This window comes from Musca autumnalis, unplaced genomic scaffold (assembly GCF_047663935.1).
Source record: "Musca autumnalis isolate F117 unplaced genomic scaffold, ASM4766393v1 scaffold_3, whole genome shotgun sequence".
Classification (NCBI taxonomy): Eukaryota; Metazoa; Arthropoda; class Insecta; order Diptera; family Muscidae; genus Musca; species Musca autumnalis.
The window spans coordinates 117,287,597-117,310,232 of record NW_027411866.1 but is presented as its reverse complement, the minus strand read 5'-3'; the positions used below and the strand labels follow the sequence as shown (position 1 = coordinate 117,310,232).

Genomic DNA, 22,636 nt, shown 5'->3' with positions numbered 1-22,636 from the left:
AGTTTTTCCCTTCGAGGATTATATTACTACTACCCAGTTTAGTTGATGACGGCAGGCTTTTTTGGAGCTTTGGGCTATTTTCTCAAGAAGTACTTGTACCGTCGTAATGAATAAAGCGAACACAAGTTGTTATTATAAAAATCAATGGGATTAGAAAGCCAAATTTTGGATCCGTTCGAGAGTTATCGTGCGCTCCAGCCACTACACATGGCATTTGGACAATTTTCTTAGGAAGTATGGACTTTCCCCTGAATGGACCTATATAGTTCATATTCGAACCTGATATATGTATATTCCGTAGAGATATTACGATATGAAAAGTATGGACCACATTAATTACTGCCTTCAGAGTTATCGAGTGTACAATTTTCCCGGACCTTTTTGAACTTTTGTGGGGAAGGTACCTGAAACAGTGAATCGATGTGGCTCATCTTCGAACTTAAATTAGGTTTGGACAAAATATTGCTTTCGGACTTTTGGATTACGTACAATGGTAGATGACTCAGAATTTTACCCGGATCGGGAATATATATACTTTATAGGCTCTTAAATTATTATGGCAGTGTGTTACAAACGGAGGTTAAAATAAAATCGTTTAACTCCTCTATACGAGATATTTTCTCATATCCCTTCTAGAATGTACGATGTTTGATATAACCAAACATTTTATTTTGCTCTATGCTGGATTTGATCATGCGAACTTCTGATTTTAGCCGAACGCACATTAAGAGTTGTTTAAACCAGCGTTAGGCAAGAGAGTGCACACGTGCTCTCAGTGAACGTTTCTCTCTCCATACCTACAATTGAACTAATTTAAAATAGCATATACTCATACAATGACACCCCCTCAAGTATGCAATCGAAAAGAATTGTGCATATCGCTGGTGTAAACGCTAACATGTGCACCACCATCTGTTTGTCAACAAAAAGCACGCGTGGTGACGGTGGGCATTGAACAAACAACCCTTGTATTTGTAGTCGGACATACACGCTCTGCGCCACCGTACTTATAACTTAGTAAGAAGTAATTTAAGTAGTTATTTTTGTTCACATTACTTTGTAATGGGTTACATAATGACTAGCGGATCCGAAATTTTACTGGGTGTGTAGTCAGAAGTTCTGGCGAGTGACGTTTCCTAAAAACCCGTAAGGGTGACTTAGGGGATGAATGATACCAAACAACGCTGGGGCTACTAGCCCATCCACAAAAAACAAAGAAAAGGGAAATCACGCTCCTCTACTTACCCTGCGTTTACACATGACAAGACAGTTTAGTTCATGTATTGATTGTCAAAAACACAAAACTTGCCTGTGTGACGTAGGCGTCCCGACAATTGCAGAACAATATGTAAAATTATGAATGAAAATCATCGATTTCTTTATACCCTCAGCATTTATGCTAACGAGGGTATATACACTTTCATACGGACAAAATGTGCCTCATTGAAATGATGGTTTTAGACCCCAAGTATGTTTGGACGAAATGTGTTTCAGACAATTTGGAGTCGATTGAGCAATGTCAAATTTTGGCTTTCGTAATATTTTGCCCAAACTTAGTATAAGTTCGAAGATGGACTATATCGGTCCATTCCTTCCGGTACCTCTCCCACAAAATTTCGAAAATGTTCGGAAAATTTGTGCGAACGATAACTCTTGAAGGGAGTAACCGATTTGGTCCAAACTTTGCCCATCGTGAAATGTGTACCAGACTTAGATAAGGTTTCAATATGGACTCAATCGGTCCACTCCTTCGGGTACCCACACAAAATTTCGGAAAAGTTCAGTTTAGGGCCATCTCTCGAATCGCTTTGATTTTTGTGTTAGCAACTTGTATTCACTGCACAAGTTTCATCAGGGGCAAGTCCATACTTCCTGAGAAAATAGCCTGAAAGTTGCAAAAAACACCTAAGACACCGTGTGAGGTGGTTGGAGAGCAAGATAGCTCTTCAACGGATCTGCCGATTCGGTCCAAAATTGGGTCTTAGTAATATTTTGTCCAAACATAGTTTAGGTTCGAAGATAAGCCATATCGGTCTACTGCTTCAGGTACCTCCCCCCACAAAAGTTCAAAAATGTTCGGATAAATTGTACGTACGGTAACTCTTGAAGGGAGCGGCCGAATTGGTCCATACTTTACACATCCTAATATATCTACCAGATATAGATCAGGTTTAAATATGGACTATATTTGTCCACTCCATCCGGTGCCTCCCACACAAAATTTCGGATAAGTTCACTTTAAGACCTGACATCGTCTCATTTTTAATTTTGTTGACCCAGCAAAATATTCGATGCCAAAGATGCTATTCAAGAATGGGTGCAAGTGAAATGGAATGTAATTTTTTTAGCATCTTCACTCATTCTTTTTACAAGAGCGTGACCCCCAAAAGATGCAGTTCATTTTCAGATCCTAAACATGTCATCTCCACTAACTCGGTGGAATGGCATCTTCAACAATTCTTTGGCATGAATTTTTCACGTCTTGTTCGGAAAATGCTGAAATATGATTTTCATGGCTTTTTATTTATTCGAAGCAATTTATGAAATAACTATAACTTAATTATAATTGCAGTTTGTTGTTGTAACAGTAATTTATATGTTCATTTTTCTGCTTAATGAATGTGGCAACATATTGAAGTTTGCTAGTAGATTTGATGCTGAGCAGATCTTTTGTGTCATGAAACCTTGCTCTATAGAAATTTAAACGGCAGTACCATCCCGAGCGTATTGAGCCAAAAGTACTCAGCTTTGTCCTGATAGCTTACGCTCCTCAGCTGAGATAAATGGTCGACATTCTCCGAGGACCGCATGCAGACGATAGATAGTTGTTTATTGAATATGCGACTGCAATCATGTGAATACTTCTTAAACCTGCTTGATAGGCTTGTTGTTCCTGGTTCTGCTCCCAGCGACCATGACATTCAACTCTATTGTTCTCAACTCCGCCGCCCAGGTGGTGAACAAAGTGGCCGTAGATTTATTGGCTGATATTTGTATATTCCTCGCGTGGAAAAGGGTAGTAAGATCAGACAAAAATGAGTTCAGCCATTCACAAATTTCATCAGGGAAGGCACCTGACAACAAAATCGTACAATCATCCGCATACGTTATAGGTTAGACAGTTCCTGCAATATCACCTCGGACAACTCCAAGTTTCACTCTACGGGTCTCGGACATCTTGATCCTAAATTCTACGCACGACAGGCGTCCAAACATATAATTTATTATCCAACGTTTCAAACTTGGCCGGAGCGTAGTCTGCTCGATGAACTCAAACAGCGTGGTGTGATTGACAATCTCAAAGGGTTACTATCACTACTATCACTGCTCTATCGCACGGCTTACTTTGATTGGGTCCTCGACTAATATGAGTAGAGATGGCGTTTAGCGCAGTTGTTGTGCTGCTTGCGGATCTCATGTTATTGATCGGCAACTAGACAGTTATTTCTGATGCTGGGGTCATTGTTACGGGCGACTAAAGCGAAATTGGTCTGCACGATTTACCTTTGCTAGCATACTTGCCAGGCTTCAGTAGCTGGTATATTTTCCAGACTTCGGGAACGATGTGTGTGGCTAGCGACAGGTTGAGAACTTTATTGAGATACTTGACATTCGGCCGTCCAGCTGTTGCAGTTTAAGCACCGCCGCTACTCGCAACATAGTTTAATTCCTCAGCAACTGATTGATTGATTCATCTTACAAAAGGTTTTTCAGTTCCCATCACCAGTACAGATTTCGACATGGACTCTAACTGTAAATTAATATTTCGTGAATTTTATTTTACGAACATTTTGGAAATGTAGGGATCTACAAATCGACTTGTAGAGCAGGGCTCTCTAGAGCAGACAAGGAAATCTCATCTGGATTTCATTTGACGTTTAACCTATGGATTTGACAGTTGAAATCGAGTGGATTTCGTAAATGTAAACCAAGCATTAGGTAAGTAAAAGAAAAAATATATACATGTGTATAAATAAAAACACAAAATTCAACTCTATTGGATCGATGGAATGGGTTCAAATGCTGATGAAAAGATCTGATCTATCACGACTTCCTTTGAATGGGTTCAAATGCTAATGAGAAGATCGGATCTTTCACGACTTCATTTGAACCAATGCAAAAGATCCAGTGAAATCATGGCATCTCATGGAACCACATCCATAAAATTTTGCTGGGTGAAGAAACTTGCATTCGCTGCATCAATTAAAAATCCCCTATGGTACCACATGTAGTGGTTAGAGATCTACTTCCAAAATGGTCAATGTCGATCCATTCCTTTTAGTATCTCCTCTGCAAAACTTCTGATCTTTAATCCTAATCAAAATTTTTAAAACCCCCTAAGTACATACGTTTCTTGGGAAAAAATTGTTTTAATATACTCAGACTGAGGGTATATCTCTGTCGGCGAAGCCGACTGATACTTTCTTACTTGTTTTATTTTCCATTCACATATTTTGTTTTTGTTCATGTTCTTTTGTTTGTAACACATTTCAATTATTATCTCAAATATTTGTACAAAAATGTCAAAAATTTGTTGGAAGACAGCCGACAAATGTATGTATGTGTTGGTAAATCAAAGTCGTATTTGAAAACAAACTGTTTGGTGTAAACGCCAAGTTAATAGGTTCCTCGCAAACGTTTTAAGGACCACTCTCAGCGAATCTGCACCTGGAATGTTCGGACTCTTTATAGGTAAGGTGCATTTTAAGCACTATCAGATGAACTTGAAAAATACAATTCCGATATTAATACCATACAGGAAATACGAGGGATCGGGAATGGAGTCACAACAACACATAAAGTTGACACACTGTATTACAGCTACCATAACATAAAGCTTGAGTTTGGTTGCGGATATGTAATTAGTGGGAGGTTAAAATATCTGGTCTCCAGCTTCACCCCAGTGAATTACTTCCCACAATTCGGCTAAAAGCTGAATTTTTCAACACCTGTTTTATTTGCGCTCATGCTCTCACTGAAGACAAGGACGAACAGACCAAATGTATACTTTACTAGCGCTTACAAAAAACATATGACCGTTGTACCGCCCATGACATTCAAATTATTTTAAGCGACTTTAATGCCAAAGTTGGAAAGGAGAAGATCGTTGGCCCAACAGTCGCGAAATTAAATCTCCACAGTAAAACGTCTGAGAATAGAATGAGGCTAACAACATGGTAGTTAGCAGTACCAGATTTATATACCTCGACATGAATTAGGGCACCTGGCTGTCTCCAGTCCAAAAAAAACAAGAAATCAAATTGATCCCGTTGTGAAAGATGGAAGACACTCATCGAGCGTGTTGGATGAACGAACGTCCCAAGGAGCAAACATTGACTCGGATCACAACCCTGTTGCAATAAAGGTACGTATCAAATTATACGTAGCAAATAAAATACGAACATACACAATACGGAAGTTGGACATCGATAAGCTTCCATTACAACAGATAGCCACAGCATGTTCCACTCAACTGGCCCAAATACTTAATCAAAGCACTCCTCGTTCTTATAACATATTAGGAACAAACAAACAGCGCAAACAGCTGCAAAATCCATACTTGGATAACACTGTGCAACAATTTTAAGGTAATCTTGTGCAAACAATTTGAGTTTATGATTTTTTGAAAGTACAGACCCAAACGACAAAAACCCTAGTTGGGTTTTGTTGTGTCAGATCCTGCTTGGATTTTATGGCCCCATCTAAACATGGTTAAATATTAACTTTTTAAAGAAATTTGGGGCTATATCTCTGAAACCTATGCAAATCTTCATCTGACCTCTGAAGCAAATTTATAGATAAGGGCAAGAATAAAATATTTGGAGAAGTAATGAACTCGAAAAACAGCATTTATTGCCTCAAATTTTATAAAATATCGAAATTTTCCATAATTTGTATAGATTTTTCACCATATCTCCAAAACCGTTAATTTGTTCTGAATACTTTCTTCTGGAAAAATATTCCCTAGAATGTAGTACACAACTCTTCAGAACATGTCATTGTTGTAAAATTCCTAATCGTTTCTGAGATAATGGCCCAATAAATGCAAAAAAATGCAGTTTGATTCTCCGACCAGGCAACATAAAATTTTCAACGGTGTCAAAATACCCTTCAGTAATGTTGGCGACATCCCGTATGGGATGTTTGTGAAACAATTACAATTACTATGTTGACGACATTTTTGACGTATTTCAGCCGTGTAAAACTTCTCTACAAGTAGTACAAGTACAATTCTTAGGACACGCCGTTCGGACTCGGCGATAATCTGTAGGTCCCATATCATTGAGCTTAATATGAATCGGGCTGCACCCATTGACATGAGAGAATTCTTCCTTTGTCCCCCCCTGGGATGTTTGTGGAACAATTATACCATGAGTGTCATGTCAGGACTGTACGGCTGATCAATTCCACGTTTTGACCGGTCAAAATGTCGGCGGTTTGAGCCGATTTGTGAGAGCTCGCATTGTCATGGTGCACAATGATTCGTCTTCTCTTGGTCGTTTTTCGAATTTCTCCGAAGACTTCAGGCAAACAAATTGTAGTGAAACACTCAGAATTGACCGCTCAACGTTGCTCAAGCGGAACAGTCGCCATACGACCAGTTTTGCCAAAGTAACAGGCGACCATTTGCTCGATGGGCTTTTTCCAAGAACAACTTTCATTGGATTTGGCTCCTCGATTGCTGTTTTGCTTCGGAATCATACGGTTAGATGCATAGATCTTACAAAAGTCTTTTGAAGCACCGCGATGACATATTTTAACTCTTTAACTCCAAAATATACATAAATTAAATAAATGTGATCTGATTGAATTGAACCCACCAAATAACCTCTACATTTGCTTAAACCCTTCAATTCATTCAACAAATGACAACAATGACAAATTGTTTTCTAACAAACCACAAAAGACCATCGTTAGCAAATCAAAAAAAGGAGACTTCTTCTTTACAACAACCTGTTCAAACTATTATTGTATACTAGCCAGCCAAACTACGAAAGAGGAGGAACTAAGCCACAAGTGCCACATCATGATTGTGTGACATGAATAATGACAATACAGGAAGTTTTATTCTTTGAAAAATGTCTGCTGCAGCATTGTAGTTTGCCAGTCGAACATTACCTTTTATGAGCAGCAATTTGTGTGCAAATTTATTGGGAGTGTTTACAAAGTCAGTAGGGCAAAGGAAGTGTACTTTGCTTTCTTTTCGTTTGTCAATGAATAAATGACTTTAATTGGAAATGTTGTACAATACGAGGTCACAACATGTTACTCTGCTAATAAGGGGGACATTCAAGAAGGTATTAAAAATGAGAATTTAATAAAAATTTAAAGTTAAGTCAGTGAATTTGGTCCTGAAAAGTCTTTCTTATAAACATTTGGAGATTTTTTATGTGGGAAAAAATGCCTACTACCTTCACAATATGATCTGAAACAGAAATAGCCAGAGTTATTTTTATACCCTCCACCATAGTATGGAGGGAATATTGACTCTACATTTTTGCACCAGAGTGTATTTTTGCCATAGGCAGGTCAATTTCGAAAATGGGCTATATCGGTCCAAGTTTTGGTATAGCCCCCATATAACGGTACTTCTCGATTTTCGGTATTTTGAACTAGATGTAATTTGACATTTGAGGTTCTCTGTGGTCACGAAACTTCACCACAAAAAATCGTCAACATAGGTTCATGTTTTGATATGATTTTCGGCTGTAATTTAACATTTAATCTTTTTAGTGGTTCCACCACTTCTCCACCAAAAATTGTTTATATAGGTCCATGCTTTGATGTAAGCCCCGTATAACCGTACCTACCCATTTTCAGTATTTTACGAGTTTTAGCTACAATTTTTCATGAAACTTCTTCACTAAAGATCGTCAACATAGATCCATGTTTTGGTACAGGCCCCATAACCGTACCTCCCGATTTTCGGTATTTTAAGAGCTTTAGCTATAATTTAGCACAATCGATTTAAATCACTAGCGTTTGTACTATTCCTGCTCTTCTCTACCCTGGAATTTTAGCTGCAGGTGCAGAGGAAGCAGCCAAAACTAGGTAAGACTTTGTGTAGCTGGTTCGTCGGCATTGTACCTTCTCCAACTTCGAAATGGTACCGTTACTGTTGTCGGAGCCCATGGAGTCAAACTACTTAACTCTACCACGGTGTAATATGTTTTAGTCTTTGCGCTAGTGACACCAGTCGAAACAGATATTAGAATCCGCCTAATTGGGAGGAAACTTTCCTCAATATGGGAATATTTGTCATTTCGAAACGCCTCAATTTCAGACGAATTGTACTGTATTTCGTTTCCGAAACAAATTTCCAAGATCAAATTTGTTGCACTGTCCTCCTATGGACATGCTTATCGTTCTTTTCCCTGGCCTTACTTTTAGTGGGTGGGAATGTGGTGGAGCGGTCCCACACCATAGCCTCAAACAACTACTGTCGATTTTTATTCCTTATCGTAGTTGCACTTTGGCTGCCCTAGAGCAACAGAGCACCCCTCTCTCTCTCTCTCGCTTCGATTGAGATCGGATAACCGTGGAATCTATTTATTCGTCGTTTTCCCAGTTATTCGCAAGAGAAATTTTTCAGGAGATCGAGCATGGTTAGACTATCCCTACTTAGTAGTAAATGGCTATCCGGATAAACTTCGGTTCAGCCATAGTTTTGGCCTTAATTGTGACACTCAAGTGAGGGAATTGTCATGCTAAATATTTTGAGGATTTTAGCTAAAATTTTTAACACATTTGTCTGTAATTTGACATTTGAAGTTACGAAATTTCTTTACTAAAAATCGTCAACATAGGTCAATGTTTTGCTATAGCCCCCATATAACGGTACCTCCCGGTTTTTGGTATTTTGAGGGTTATAGCAACAATTTTTAACCGGACTAGCTGTAATTTGGCATTTTAGATTCTCCGTGGTCACGAAACTTTTCCATTAAAAATCGTCAACACAGGTCATTGTTTTGGTATAACCCTTATATAATGGTACCTGCCGATTTTCGGTATTTGGAGGGTCTTAGCGACATTGTTTGACAGAACTAACCGTTATTTGACATTTAAGGTTTCTTGCAGTTGCAAAGTTGTTCCAGACCCGATATAAAGGTACATATTTTAGATTATACTAGATAATTTAGGCATCTTCGGTGTACGTTGTCGAAAAATTTTTGCACCTAAAATTGTGAACAGGAAAGGAAACTAATAAGTCCATTATTGTTAAAAATATTTTACGGTGAAGGGACCGGTTCGGCCCGGCCGAATTTAACGGCTTTTTACTTGTTATTGTATCTATTGACTATAGTAATGAACATTGAACCTTTACAGCAACGTATGTATGTACATTAGGGTTATGACTTTTTTATAACCTCATATCCCTGTATCATAGCGTGATGAGTTTTGCCATAAGATTACATAAAATCTTAATTATAAGGTGATTCGGTGAAAAAACCTCACGCACAAAATGATTTTAAAATTTGAATTTATCAAAATTATGGACATTTTTTTTTAAGTCACTGAAAACAGATATATAATTGAAAATAAACTTTAGAGCCACATGAGATAATTAAAATGACATAAATTTTATTTCTCACTATTTTTCTTCAATTCTGAGAAACGTATTTATTTTATTCAAAAATATAATTTTTTAACAAAAAACAAAAAATTTAAAATTTTTTCAAAGTGACTTTTTTCGCGACTTCTTTAATATTTGAATGAAATAAACGTTATTATAGTTATTAGTAGGCTGATATTTATTCATTCGTGCAACAAAAAATAATTTTTTTTTTTCATTTCATATATTTTTTCAAAAAATTATTTTTTTAAAATCGATTTGTGCGTGAACTTTTTTTATATTTCAATGGAATAAACGATAGCATAGTGATTAATAGGCAAAAGTTCATTCATCCCTGCTACAGGAAATCATTTTTGAGGAAAAATGTCAAAAAGTCATAACCCTAATGTACATACAGTTTGTCAAGTAATTGTTTTCGAACCAAGAAAACTAACATTTTTCTGTAGTAATTTATGAAAAATGACTGATAATTGGGATAAAAATGTCGGTTTTTTTGCAAAAAATAGTTGGTAGACTTATTAAAGACAAGATAGGATGCATAAATAATAAATAGACACACGTAGTCCAACAAAAATATCGAAAACCCATAACTACATATAATTCACGCTGTCAAATAAATGTTTTCAAAATTTAATTTTAACCCATATTTTTGGTAAATTCTTGAAAATCATGACATTTTATGAATGTTATTCTTAAAAAGGGTTAACTACTAACAAGTATCAACAATATTAGGCATAGAATATCCCTACTAGGAGGGTTACCATATGGACCAAGGGAGTACCAGGTCATATTACATGTAAGCAGGGTCCTATAGGTTTTAAACCGGGAATATCTGAAAACTAAGACGGTATATGAGTTTTTTAGGTCACGGGGATGGACTGCCATCAAATACAATAAATATTACCTACAGCATAATTAGATCAGAAGGGTTGCCAGATCGACTACAAAGGTACCAGGTTATATAAACAGTGAACGAGGCCACCTTGGCCCCGAAACAGGGCACCCAAGTTTGTTTTTTTACTTAAAATTAATTAAGAGATAATGGCATTTCACTAAACAATCGGAAATATCGCAGTAGGAGACCAATATTGCTTAGAAATGTATGGGGTAAAGATTTCGACAATTTTTAGAAATGCATACTTCGACCTATTGGACACATTTCGCGTACTCTGCAGTACTACTGTAGTATATTTTTAAGGGGAAAATTATGTTGATGGGTGAATAATGCGTCAGTGTTAGCATGGAAGCACAAAAACTTAGAGAATTCCTCTGAACTTGCTATAAACAGTTGAAATCGGAGGTCTATAACAAATCAGCATAGACTGACAATATCTTATATATGCATTTCTAAGCGATTTTTGTACTTTTGTGTCGTATTTTGGTTTATGTTGGAGAATTCCCTTATCCCTTAATTCAATTTGAGTTAAATAAACAAATGTTAAGCCCTGGTTATGGATCCAGACGGCCTCGTTTACTGTTTATATAAACTGTCACCTTTTTGTAGATCTGGCAACCCCCCTGATCTAATTATTCTGTAGGTAATATTTATTGTAATTGATGGCAGTCCATCCTGGTGAACTAAAAAAACTCATAAAATGCCTTAGTTTTCAGATATTCCCGGTATAAGACCTATAGGACCCTGTTAACATGTAATATGACCTGGTACTCCCTTGGTCCATATGGTAACCCTCCTAGTAGGGATATTCTATGCCTAATATTGTTGATACTTGTTAGTAGTTAACTCTTTTTAAGAATAACATTCATAAAATGTCATTATTTTCAAGAATTTACGAAAAATATGGGTTATTTTAAAACCTCCATTAAATTTCGAAAACATTTATTTGACAGCTTGAATTATATGTAGTTATGGGTTTTCCTTATTTTTGTTGGACTACGTGGGTCAATTTTTTATTTATACATCCTATCTTGTCTTTAATAAGTCTACCAACTATTTTTTGCAAAAAATCCGACATTTTTATCTCAATTATCAGTCATTTTTCATAAATTAAAACCGGAAAAAGTTAGTTTTCTTGGTTCGAAAACAATTACTTGACAAACTGTACATGTGAATGCATTTCCTTTCAATATTAACATTATTAAAAAAACTAAATGAGTAAACTCAACACAAACGCACATACCAATAATGTCCGGCTTATTTATATTGTAACCAAATGCCCTTCTCTAAATAAATCTTTCTAATGTTTCACGTGGTAATAGCTATTACGCAGGAAAAATGTCTTGATATTATAAAATGTAACTGCACTTTGTCTTTAAACTTGCGAAATGCTGATTACAATATTTTTCAAAGATTTTTAATGTCATGGCTGATGTAGGGCATGGCCGTTTGTGAACGGCTTTTACACGGCAAATGTATTATATTAGTTTCCCTTTCATCCCAAATGAACCCCTGAGGATCTATCAAAAACTGTTTTAAAACAAAATGTTTGTAAACCGAATCGTTCGTACTCTGTAGTGCGTTTTAGTAACTAGTTTGCGACAGAACAATTAACGCCAACAATTTTCATAACTATCGAAAGAAACGACTCTCAAAATTATATCCAGTCTCAAGATGGAATTTGTTGGTTAATTTCTGCAAAAGTTCAATACTTTTGCCCATTAATCCTTCAAACTTTCACTTTGTTGTTGTAATCATGAGTAATAATTGTTCTACGAACATCGTCAACATAGGTACATAGGTACGGCCAAAAACTGACCCTCCCTGAAAATTTCAATTTTTATAGCCAGATTTCTAATGTATTCTATGAACTGAAACAAAAAGAACATATGAACATACACCTTACCAGCGTATTGCCTCTAGTCTTAAACAAATTGGCTTCTGCTGCTTTAATCTGAGTGGACTGCATTCATTCAGTAACATGTTCGGGGATTAGATATTCAGGTTCTTCAGTTGTTCAGAAGTTCAGAGGGAGGTGGAAGTTGCTAACATCCCCCCTCCACACCACCATCCCGCCGAACTTCCAAACAACTTCGAAATACCAAACAACCCCCAAATACTTAATTATAGGCAATTTGAGCAGAAAAGGTAGATACAAAAGCTAGATACAAAATTTGATATCTGGCGGTGCCGTTATATGGGGGGCTATACCAAAACCTGTCCACAATTTTTATGGGAAAGTTTCTGGACCATTGGGTACTACAAATGCTAAGTTTTAACCAATTGGGATCAAAATTGTATATAAAAGCATATGCGTGGTACCGCTATATGGGGGCTATACCAAAGCCAGGACCTATGTCCACAGTTTTTGGTGGGGAAGTTTCCGTATCACACTGGGAACTCCAAATTACAAGTTACAGCCCATTCCGGCTAAAAATGCAGATTAAATCCTCAAAATACCTGAAATCGGGTGGTACTGCTACCGAACATTTTATACCTTCCACCACCACTGTAGTGAAGTAAATATGAACAATTAATAAATACTAAGCTCTTTCTCCAGGTTTAATATAATTCCTTGGAAGATAATAATGTCTTAAATGATGATAAATAATCACTTTATACTGATAATTTTCTGTGTGGAGTTTTTCTACCCATTGAGATTCCAGAATGCCAGTTTACATCTACTTCAGAAGGAAAATGTTGCAACACTTTTTAAAAGAGATAATCGTTGTTCTTTCTATCCTTCCAGTAAACACAATACCAAATTACAGCAATCTCGGTTCGAAAATTTGACTAAAAAGCCCTCGAAATACATAAAATAGCGGTCCATGGGGGTTAGACTGAAACTTACACATATGTATATGGATATTTTATTGCGAGTAAGTTTTCTATCTTCTGGGAAAACAAAATTCCAATTAACACCCAATTCGGTAGAAAAATGTGACCAAAATCTTCAAAAAAAAAAAAAAAAAAAAAAAAAAAAAAAAGAAAATAAAAATAAATTAATTCGCTTACATGGGGATACGCTTACATGGGGATTTTGGCAAAACGTGGACGTATGCCCGAATACAAAATTCCAGTCACAACCGTCAAAATACCGAAAATCGGGTGGTACCATTCTATGGGGGCTATATGAATACATGGACCTATACCGACAAATTTCGGGTAGAAAGTTTTATACCCCCAACGAAGACCAAATACTAAATTTCAGCCCTTTCGGGGGGGATATTGAGTCCACAATCTTCAAAATAACGAAAATCGGAAGGTACCACTCTATGGGAACTATATGAGGAAGTGGATCTATACCGACAAATTTTAAGTAGAAAGTTTTATATCCCCAACGAAGACTCAATACCATTTCGGGGGACATTAAGGCTACAACCTTAAGAATATAGAAAATCGGGAGGTACCGTTCTACGGGGGATATATGAAGATGTTGATCTATACCACCGAATTTCAGGTGGAAAGTTGTATACACCCAAAGAAGACAAATTCCACTCATTTCAGTGATATATTGAGGCTAAAACCTTGAAAATACCGAAATTCGGGAGGGACCGTTCTATGGGGACTATATGAAGTCGTTAACCTATGCCGACAAAATCAAGTGAAAAGTTTTATACCCCAAACGAAGACAACATACCAAATTTCAACTTTTAACGTGATATATTGAGTCCACAACCTTCAACCTATACCGACAAATTTCAGGTACAAAGTTTAATACCCCAACGAAGACTAAATACCAAATTTCAGCAATTTCAGTGGGATATCGAGGCTAAATCCTTAAAAATGCCGAAAATCGGGGGATACCATTCTATAGGGGCTATATGAAGACATGGACCTATAACGACAAATTTCAGGTGCAAAGATGTGTACCCCCAACGAAGACTAAATTCCAAATTTCAGCGATTTCAGTATTATAATGGGACTAAACCTTCAAAGTACCGACAATCGGGAAGTTCCTTTTATAGGGGTTATATCAAAACGTGGACCCATTTTCAATACCAAACATCCTAGGAGTAATATAAACTTCTATACTAAATTACAAAGATGTATTTTTAAAATTTCGAGCTGTATCTTTATTTCAACAGACGGACGGACTTATGCTGATAAAAAATAATATACTTTATAGGGTATCCGACGAATATTTCGTTACAAACGAAATGACAGATTTAATTCGGGTTCTTGATTTCAACAGACGGACGGACACGCTTATATCGACTTGCTGATCAAGAATATATATTTTATAGGGTCTCCGACTAATATTGCGATGTGTTACAAACGGAATGATTATGGTGGAGGCTATAAAAACGTAAACAGCCATCTGTTCGGGTTTCAGAAGAGTATTATATTAGGCCTGTTCGATAACTGCGCAAGTAAAAAGTATTTGAAAGTTCTTACAAGTACTTGTAACTACTTCTCATTTTTCTTTTACTGAACAAGTTTGTTATCGAACGGCAAATTGTAAAAGTTTGTACAAACTTTTGGTTTATCGAACAGACCTATTATTCGCTGGGACGATCGATAAGAAAAAATGTCAACAATCGTCCAATGATCTCCGTTAGGAATAACAGAAGATTCATCTGATTAAACCAGGGTTTCGGAGTCGGAGTCGGAGTCTACGAGTCGGAGTCGAGCAATTTTGCTGGAGTCGGAGTCTGAGTCGGAAAAAATAACTCGACATAATTGTTTCCACGTTATAGAAATATAAGATTAAATTTGGAACAAGAACATTTTTTTAAGTCATTATTTATTTTAAAATAAAATTATAAGAAAACATATATGCAAACGGTATTTTATACTAATTTAAAGGATAATTCACAGGATATTTACTATCCTCTGAAGTATATGTATTTCGGTAAATTTCGCATAATCTATTAAATATATATGAAATTCAGATTAAATTCGTTGTTTTTCAACGACAGATTCATCCCGCAATAACTCAGAAGTGTGACAAACGGCGAATCTTTCTTCTAGGATTCTTTATGTACGCAATGAGGGCATTAGATGTAGACATTCAAATAACCGGATCTGTCCGCTAGGAACAGATATAGTTCATGTGTATCCGATTTTTCTACACAATCAATAGCATATACGAAATTCAATGAAATACATAAACATAGAGTTTTCATCAGAAAGGATCAAGTAAAAGTGATAAACGACAATGGAAACATGACAATATCGATTTCTAGTCTTAGTGGACCGACCGTACATAAAATTTTCCTAGCAACATTTTTGTAGAATATTTTCATGCTAATTTTTTCGTTGGCTAACTTTTCAGTTCCAGAAAACATCTGTCTGCTTACGTAATGGGTTGTTAACACAATATATCTCAAATATTTCAATAAAATTATCCACTCCACACCAAAGTTCAAAATGTGAGCGATGAATTTTAGTATAATTAGCATAGCATAGAATATGTGATCAAATTTTTAAGTCGATCGGAACAATATTGCATTGGTATAAGCGTTGGATGGGAACAATTTATTTGATTTTGTATGCAGCGAATAAACTGTGTTTTTCTCGAAATCGGTCACCAAAATATATGACAATTGGCTTATCGGTTTTCGAGGTAGAGTTGGTAGGCACCGTAAACTGCTTTAATAAAAACTGGGTTTTATAGACGGTCTCAAAACTTCGTAATATTTTTCGCTTTCAGATGAAGAAAAAAATCACGCAAAAAGTTACGTAGTTTTCTCGGAAAAATTGCTATTATTGAGCTTTCCAACTGGGGGCCTCCTTTTAAGGCTAAGCACACTAAAATGTTTGGTTACAGCCAATTTGAATCGCTTATAATTTTTATTTTTGTATTGATTTGTATTGCCCCTTCATTTTCACATATTTTAAAAGCTTACAGATTTTCTCACGCGGAAGAATTCCGTCCAGAATATACTCGTGCAAAAAAGGAAAACCCGCAAAAACTTCGAGTCGTCGGCTTTCCTTTTGCAGATGCATTATTAATCATCAAGCTCGATTTCCAACGAGAAATTAATTAAAAATTAATACTTAAAAATGATCATCGCCTAAAAAGGCAAAATTTTCAAAAAAAACTTTCTAAATTTCCTATTTTCAATGTAAGATTCGGCAGAAACAATATTGATATGTTCGAATGTATTCGAACGAATGCCCTTTCTAATGAATATGTAAGGAAAAACTAACACTTTAGCCTATATAGGCCAAAATATAGGAAAATGTGTGCACATTTTATTCATTTTTAGTGGTATAGGAATTCACTCTCGGAGTCGACCCGGAGTCGGAGCCGGAGTCGTGAAAAAAACTCGTCTGGAGTCGGAGTCGAGCCAAAAATACCTCAACTCCGAAACCCTGGATTAAACAATCTTCCAAAAATGTTGGCAGGGGTATTGCATTTGAAATCGGTATGCACTCTTTCATATGAAAGAAGAATTCTTTTCCGCGAACTTTTAATATGTTCGCGGAAAAGAATTTTTAAAAATTTCATCATTGTCCAGCTGAACCTTGTTCCAATTATACTTGTTAATTAAATTCAATGAAATACCTTTCCATATACAATAAATACCCAGCGAAAAGTTTGCCTCCAAAGAGGCAGTTAAATGATATGTACAAGTGATTTGGAAGTGCATCAAATTATGCATTTTCACTCATAATTTTTACAAGGGAGTGACCCCGGAAAGAGGCACTCCATTGCACCTCATTTTAACTGACCCTTTCGCATTGCATTTTAACTGAACCTTTGGCACTGCATTTTAACTGACCCTTTGGCATTGCATTTTAACTGACCCTTTGGGGTAGAATAGGAGACAGTCCAGAGCACGTGTTTTGAATAACAAAATAAAATGCATTTATTATTTGTGTAAAACAAAAATATTAACTTTATTAAATTAACACAAATTATGAAAATTCTCTATTGAATTCAATCGCAAACATGTGTGTTTCCTCCGCTCTTCATTTAATCCAAGCTTATGTGCTTTTGCTTCATCTGCTAAATGGGTTTGATATTGTCTTCCCATCACCAGTTAAGATTTCGACATGTTCTCCAACAGCACTCCATTGCGAAATTTTCTTCTCGTGAGTTACCGGAAAAATGTTCACAAATTAAATATTATTTAGTTTGTATTAACAAATGTTTGGAAATGTTAACACGATTATCTCTTTTTTGGACTGCTGACTGTAGAGATGTACAAACTGATTTATGTACATGTAGGGATCTCTAACAACTGCTAATAAAATGTAGTGAAGGGAGTGCCTTTTTCACGACTCCGTTTGAACTGCATCCGGATGCTGTTAAATTGTGAGGAATTGGAGTGCCTTTTTCACGACTCCGTTGAACTGCCTCCGGATGTTGTTAAAATGTGACAAATGGATGTGATTCTTTGGATTGCATCCAAATGCGGTTAAAATGTGAGGAATGGAGTGCCTTTTTCACGACTCCGTTTGAACTGCATAAAAACATGCCGTGAAAGAACTAGTCTACATTGCACTACTTCCAATTTATTTTGCTGGGTATATTCAAAAGCTATTTATTTTTAATATTATTTATTTTGACATGCTTTTTTTAGTTTATTTCTTGCAAATACATTTGACTCGAAAACAGCGGCAAATGAAAACAAAGCCACTGGTGCGTGATTTGTTTACAAACATTGAAGACGATAATAGATGATACCGTTGTTAACAAGTGGATATCGAAACTAATAACTGACAAAACAGCTGTTGGAACATATGATTGTAGGATAATATCAAGCACCTTGGCAACTCTGAAACACTTGTCATTGAAAACACTGTTATATTTACTCTTTGTTATGTGTGCAAATATTATATAGTATAGAAACATGTTTTTTTTTTGTTTTATTTACTCTTTAATTTTTCTTTATTATTATTTTTAATGGAAGACACACACACCTTGTTTGTTTACATAAGCTTAATTATATAAAAATGTACATTATTCATTAATATTTTGGCATGATTTTTTGTAGATACAAATAATGAATCACATTTGCCATTGAAAACCCACATGCATTGATTGTATTTCGTAGAAGTTAGATGAAGATTAAAACGGATGCGGTTAGTACATTGCGAATTTTATTGTTGTTGTTGTTTGTATTAGCTAAGAGGTTAGTTAAGGATAAAGAATATTTTTTAAGATTTAAATAAAAAACTAAATTTAAATAAAAAACTAAAACTTACTTCACAAAAATATTTTGAAAGAAAAAAAGAAACACTTATTGTTTTTTGTTAAAATAGGCTTCTATATAATCCTTAAAGGAATCAACTCTGTTAGATGTTTTGAATATTTCCTTGAGTTGATTTCATGGGCAAATTTCTGTAGTGGGAGTTGTTGAAGGTAATCCTCATGTAACCACAAACGCACGCACTTGGTATTCACAAAACAAACGAAAGAAAACGACACACATTCATTTCATACTTTTTGGAGATAAACGAAATTTATATTTGACCAATGCAAAGGGAGCTCTGATATTCCACACACTACATCAAAGGCTCTTCTTTGATGTTTGCAGCAAAAAATATATATTTTTTTATTTTTTCTTGGTTTAATCGTATTTTTTTCACAAACACTTCTGCCTAGTGGCTCATGGAATTAGAGACTGATGGATGGATGATTGGCTGCCTAACTGACTGGTAGTGAGTGGATGGCTGAGTGCTTCACTGCATTCACTAGAATAAATATGTTGTTAAATATTCACAAACAACAATAAATGACATCATTTTACAAATATTTTCTTCCATACACAAGAGATTTTTCATTATTATTTGCCGAGATAATTTTGTGATTTTTGCATCTCTTTATCTTTTTTTATTTATTTACTCATTAGATGCACAATTTGTTTATTTATTTACTTAAAAATTACATTTTTACAATTTTTTCACTTTCTTCGCGTAAGAGAGAAGTTGTAGCAAAAACGTAGTAGAATTTTTTCATAGGCCAATTGAATACCGACCAAAAGAAAAAAGAAACAACAACAAAAAAGAAGCAACAAACTACAAGAAGAAAATTCCTGTCCCGTAATAGAAAATGTATCGCTTAGGTTGTACGTACGCCAAGCACCGTTTAATATCTAACACTGGAGCTAGAAAGTGCGACAATGGAAGGTGGCACGCACGATTTCTGCTGTACTCGACGACGCAACGTCAACGTTTTCGGCGTTATGTAGGTTGTTTGTTGTTTTTTAATGAATGGGCTAGCACAACCTTAGTGTAATGTAGAAAATGTTAACATATCCACGCACAACAATAGTACAACAGTTCTTGTATACAAATCCATCCGACCGAACGGCTTTCTATATGTACGTGCGTTAATCGTACGTGTTGTACTTATTTGTTGTCAAGAAACAGAGCGCAGAGCAACTAATAAACAAATGCCTCTTGCACAGATGTTGTTGATGGTGGTTGAAGTATCTCGATATGTTTTTTGTTTACCCTAGGTTGTGGCGAAGATTGCTGGAAATGTCAAATGAATGATGAAACTGGAGGGAATGAATAAATGGTATAAAAACAGATACATTTTAACAGGGTGTATCAAAATGTTTTATATGTTGTGAATTTGTTTTACTTATTATCGTGGACACAAACCCCAACCGAATAAATTAAATGTTTTACCGAATATTAAAAAACAGTAATCAGCATTAAGTTCGGCCGGTCCGAACCCACAACAAACATTCTACACTATATGCCACAATCAGTGTGGCCATTTTAGCATTTTCGCAGCTAAATTTAGCATTATTTTTTTGTATTTAGCCGCAAAATTTCCATTTAGCATTTAGCATTTTTCTTAGCATTTTTCAATATTAATTTATCATTACTCTATCCACGAAATCAGAGATATTTTAGTACTTTTTTTTTATAAAAAATCTGATAAATGTTGGTTGAATTGAATAGAACAGCTCAAACCAACGTAGTTTTTCGTCTTTGCTCTGGTTTAAAGGAATGGAAATGTGAATAAGCAAATACAATAAAACAAGTAAAAACGTTAAGTTTGCCGTGTCGAACTTGTTATACCCTCCACCATGAAATTGTCAGAACTGATATGGAATAGTTAGTTTTTCTTCTTGTTACAAAAGTACCAATGTCACTATTTTAGGTGGAAAAGTTTTTCGACCACTGGCATCCCCAAATACTAATAATTCAGTCTTCTAAAAACTTGAAACTACATGAAATATATGGGGGCTCTAGCACAACATGGGAATATGTACTACATTTTCGATGGGGAAAATCTTACCTACTGCGAACTTTAAATACCAAATGACATCCAATTTTGCCCGAAAATGTAAAATACAAACTAAATCCGATGGTGCCAAAAATGGGCATGTGACTGTGATTTATGGTGAAGAAGTTGCTTAACCACTTTGAACCAAATTGACACCCAAATAATTTAAATCAGTCGGTACCTTTTTATGGGGCCTATTCCAAAACATTGACCTATGTCCAAAACATTGACCTATGGAGACGTTTTTTGACAACCCTAAATTCTAAATTACGGCTTGTTCGGTCTGAAAATGTAGCTAAAAACATAAAAGATACCCGAAATCGGTTGGTTCCGCATTTTTTGGTAGATAGGATTTTTTACCACAAGGAATACTAAATACGAAACTATAACTAAATCGGTCTGAAGATGTAGCTAAAAATATGCCAAAACGTGGACTCTGTGTCCACAACTTTTGGTGGAGAAGGTTTTTGGAACCTTAAATACCAAATCATGCCCGTTCAGCCGGAAAATGTAGCCAAAAACAGCATTATACGTGAAATCGGCCGATACCGTTTTATAGGGGCTGTGTCAAAATATGGAATGATATATTTATTCCACCTTCAAACTTGACCTGCCTGCAAACAAAAGACGAATCTTTCCAAAAATTCAGTGTCCTATCTCAATTTTTGTGGATGTGGATAGATCGATTAAGAATTTTACTCTTATTATGAATATAGGGTCGCAAATAACTATTTCAATGCGCTACAAACGGAAAAACAAACTTAATATACCCACTATACTACATATGGCGGAGGGTATATTTTATTAAAAAAATAACGTTTTTAAATTTAGCATTATTTTTTAGCATTTTAATATTTATTTTAGCATTTTTTAGCATTATTTTAATGCTGATTTAGATGCAACATTTTTTTAAATCTGGTCACACTGGCCACAATACCGTATGGTCCTCCTTAGCATGCAAGGGTGTTCCAACAATAATAAGAGACCTTATTAGAGCTCTCTATTATGACTCTCACTGCAGAATTTTGCCGACGGTGTAACGAGTCAGAGAAGAAAGTATCTACGCTTTTTTTATACCCTCAGCATTTATGGTACATACAGTCAGTATATATACAGTTGCGTTCAAAATAATAGGAGTGTCCATACAAAAAAGGGAATGGTCCAATAAAACATGGTTAAACTTCTCCATTTTGGCTTGTTTTGTATTTGGTTAACATTGTTGACATTCCAACTGTTACTTCATTAAAAGAAATGTGTCAATTTGTAATAAATTATTTACTGTTTACACCAATTTTATAAATCGTCTTACAATTTTTTGTTAAAAAAATAGGAGTGTGGAAGATAAAGGACAATAAAAATATTTGTAGTTGAATTTACGACCAAAACTGTAAATATTTTAGTTGATAGTGCTAAATACAAAATATTTGATTTTTTTTTTTTTTTTTTGCAAACAAAAGTCTTTTGGTAGTATCCAAAAACAGGCTATTGTCCTTGTGCCGACTTTTTCAATAAATTAAGCACTTATTTGGGAATTCGGTGGATTTTATAAACAAACCCTTTATTGATTAGAGTAGTTTAACACTCTGGCTGTTACCTCAAACAGAACATAATGATTGATATCCCATAAATTGGTGTATTTTGAACCAATAACAAAATTTCAGCCGTTTCCATTAATCCTTTATGAAAGGATCGGCCAAAAACAGCGCATTTATAAGTCATTCATTATGAGGTCCTCAGGATGTTAGCTTTATGTACACAATCAATTTCACTTCTATTCCAAAATTTGTTTAAAGCCTGAACGGTTGATGTTTGGTTTACACCATTTTGTGATAATCCGTCTTTGACTACTCTGTTCTTGGTATATACCGTACTATATTTTTTCTCCATAAATTCACGTTTTTCGTTCAAAAGTACTTAATTTAGATTAGTTATCATAGAAAATTGTGTTTTATACGATGCAAAACCTAAT

At 35.5% G+C, this 22,636-nt stretch overlaps 1 protein-coding gene across 8 annotated transcripts in view; it reads right to left on the bottom strand.

The window, feature by feature from the left end:
- The window catches only part of LOC141397624 (anoctamin-1), a 67,630-nt gene extending 47,782 nt beyond the window's left edge, over positions 1 to 19,848 (bottom strand). The window contains exons 1-2 of one of the 8 annotated variants that reach the window (XM_073974175.1): positions 19,501 to 19,848; positions 18,630 to 18,816 (exon numbers count right to left, since the gene is read on the bottom strand). The gene's annotated coding sequence lies outside the window, so the exon portion shown is untranslated. Of the gene's footprint in view, positions 1 to 18,629; positions 19,223 to 19,312 lie in introns of those variants that run through there. The other 7 variants (XM_073974165.1, XM_073974163.1, XM_073974174.1 and 4 more) reach the window with 7 other exon arrangements.
- Positions 19,849 to 22,636: the final 2,788 nt, after the last annotated feature.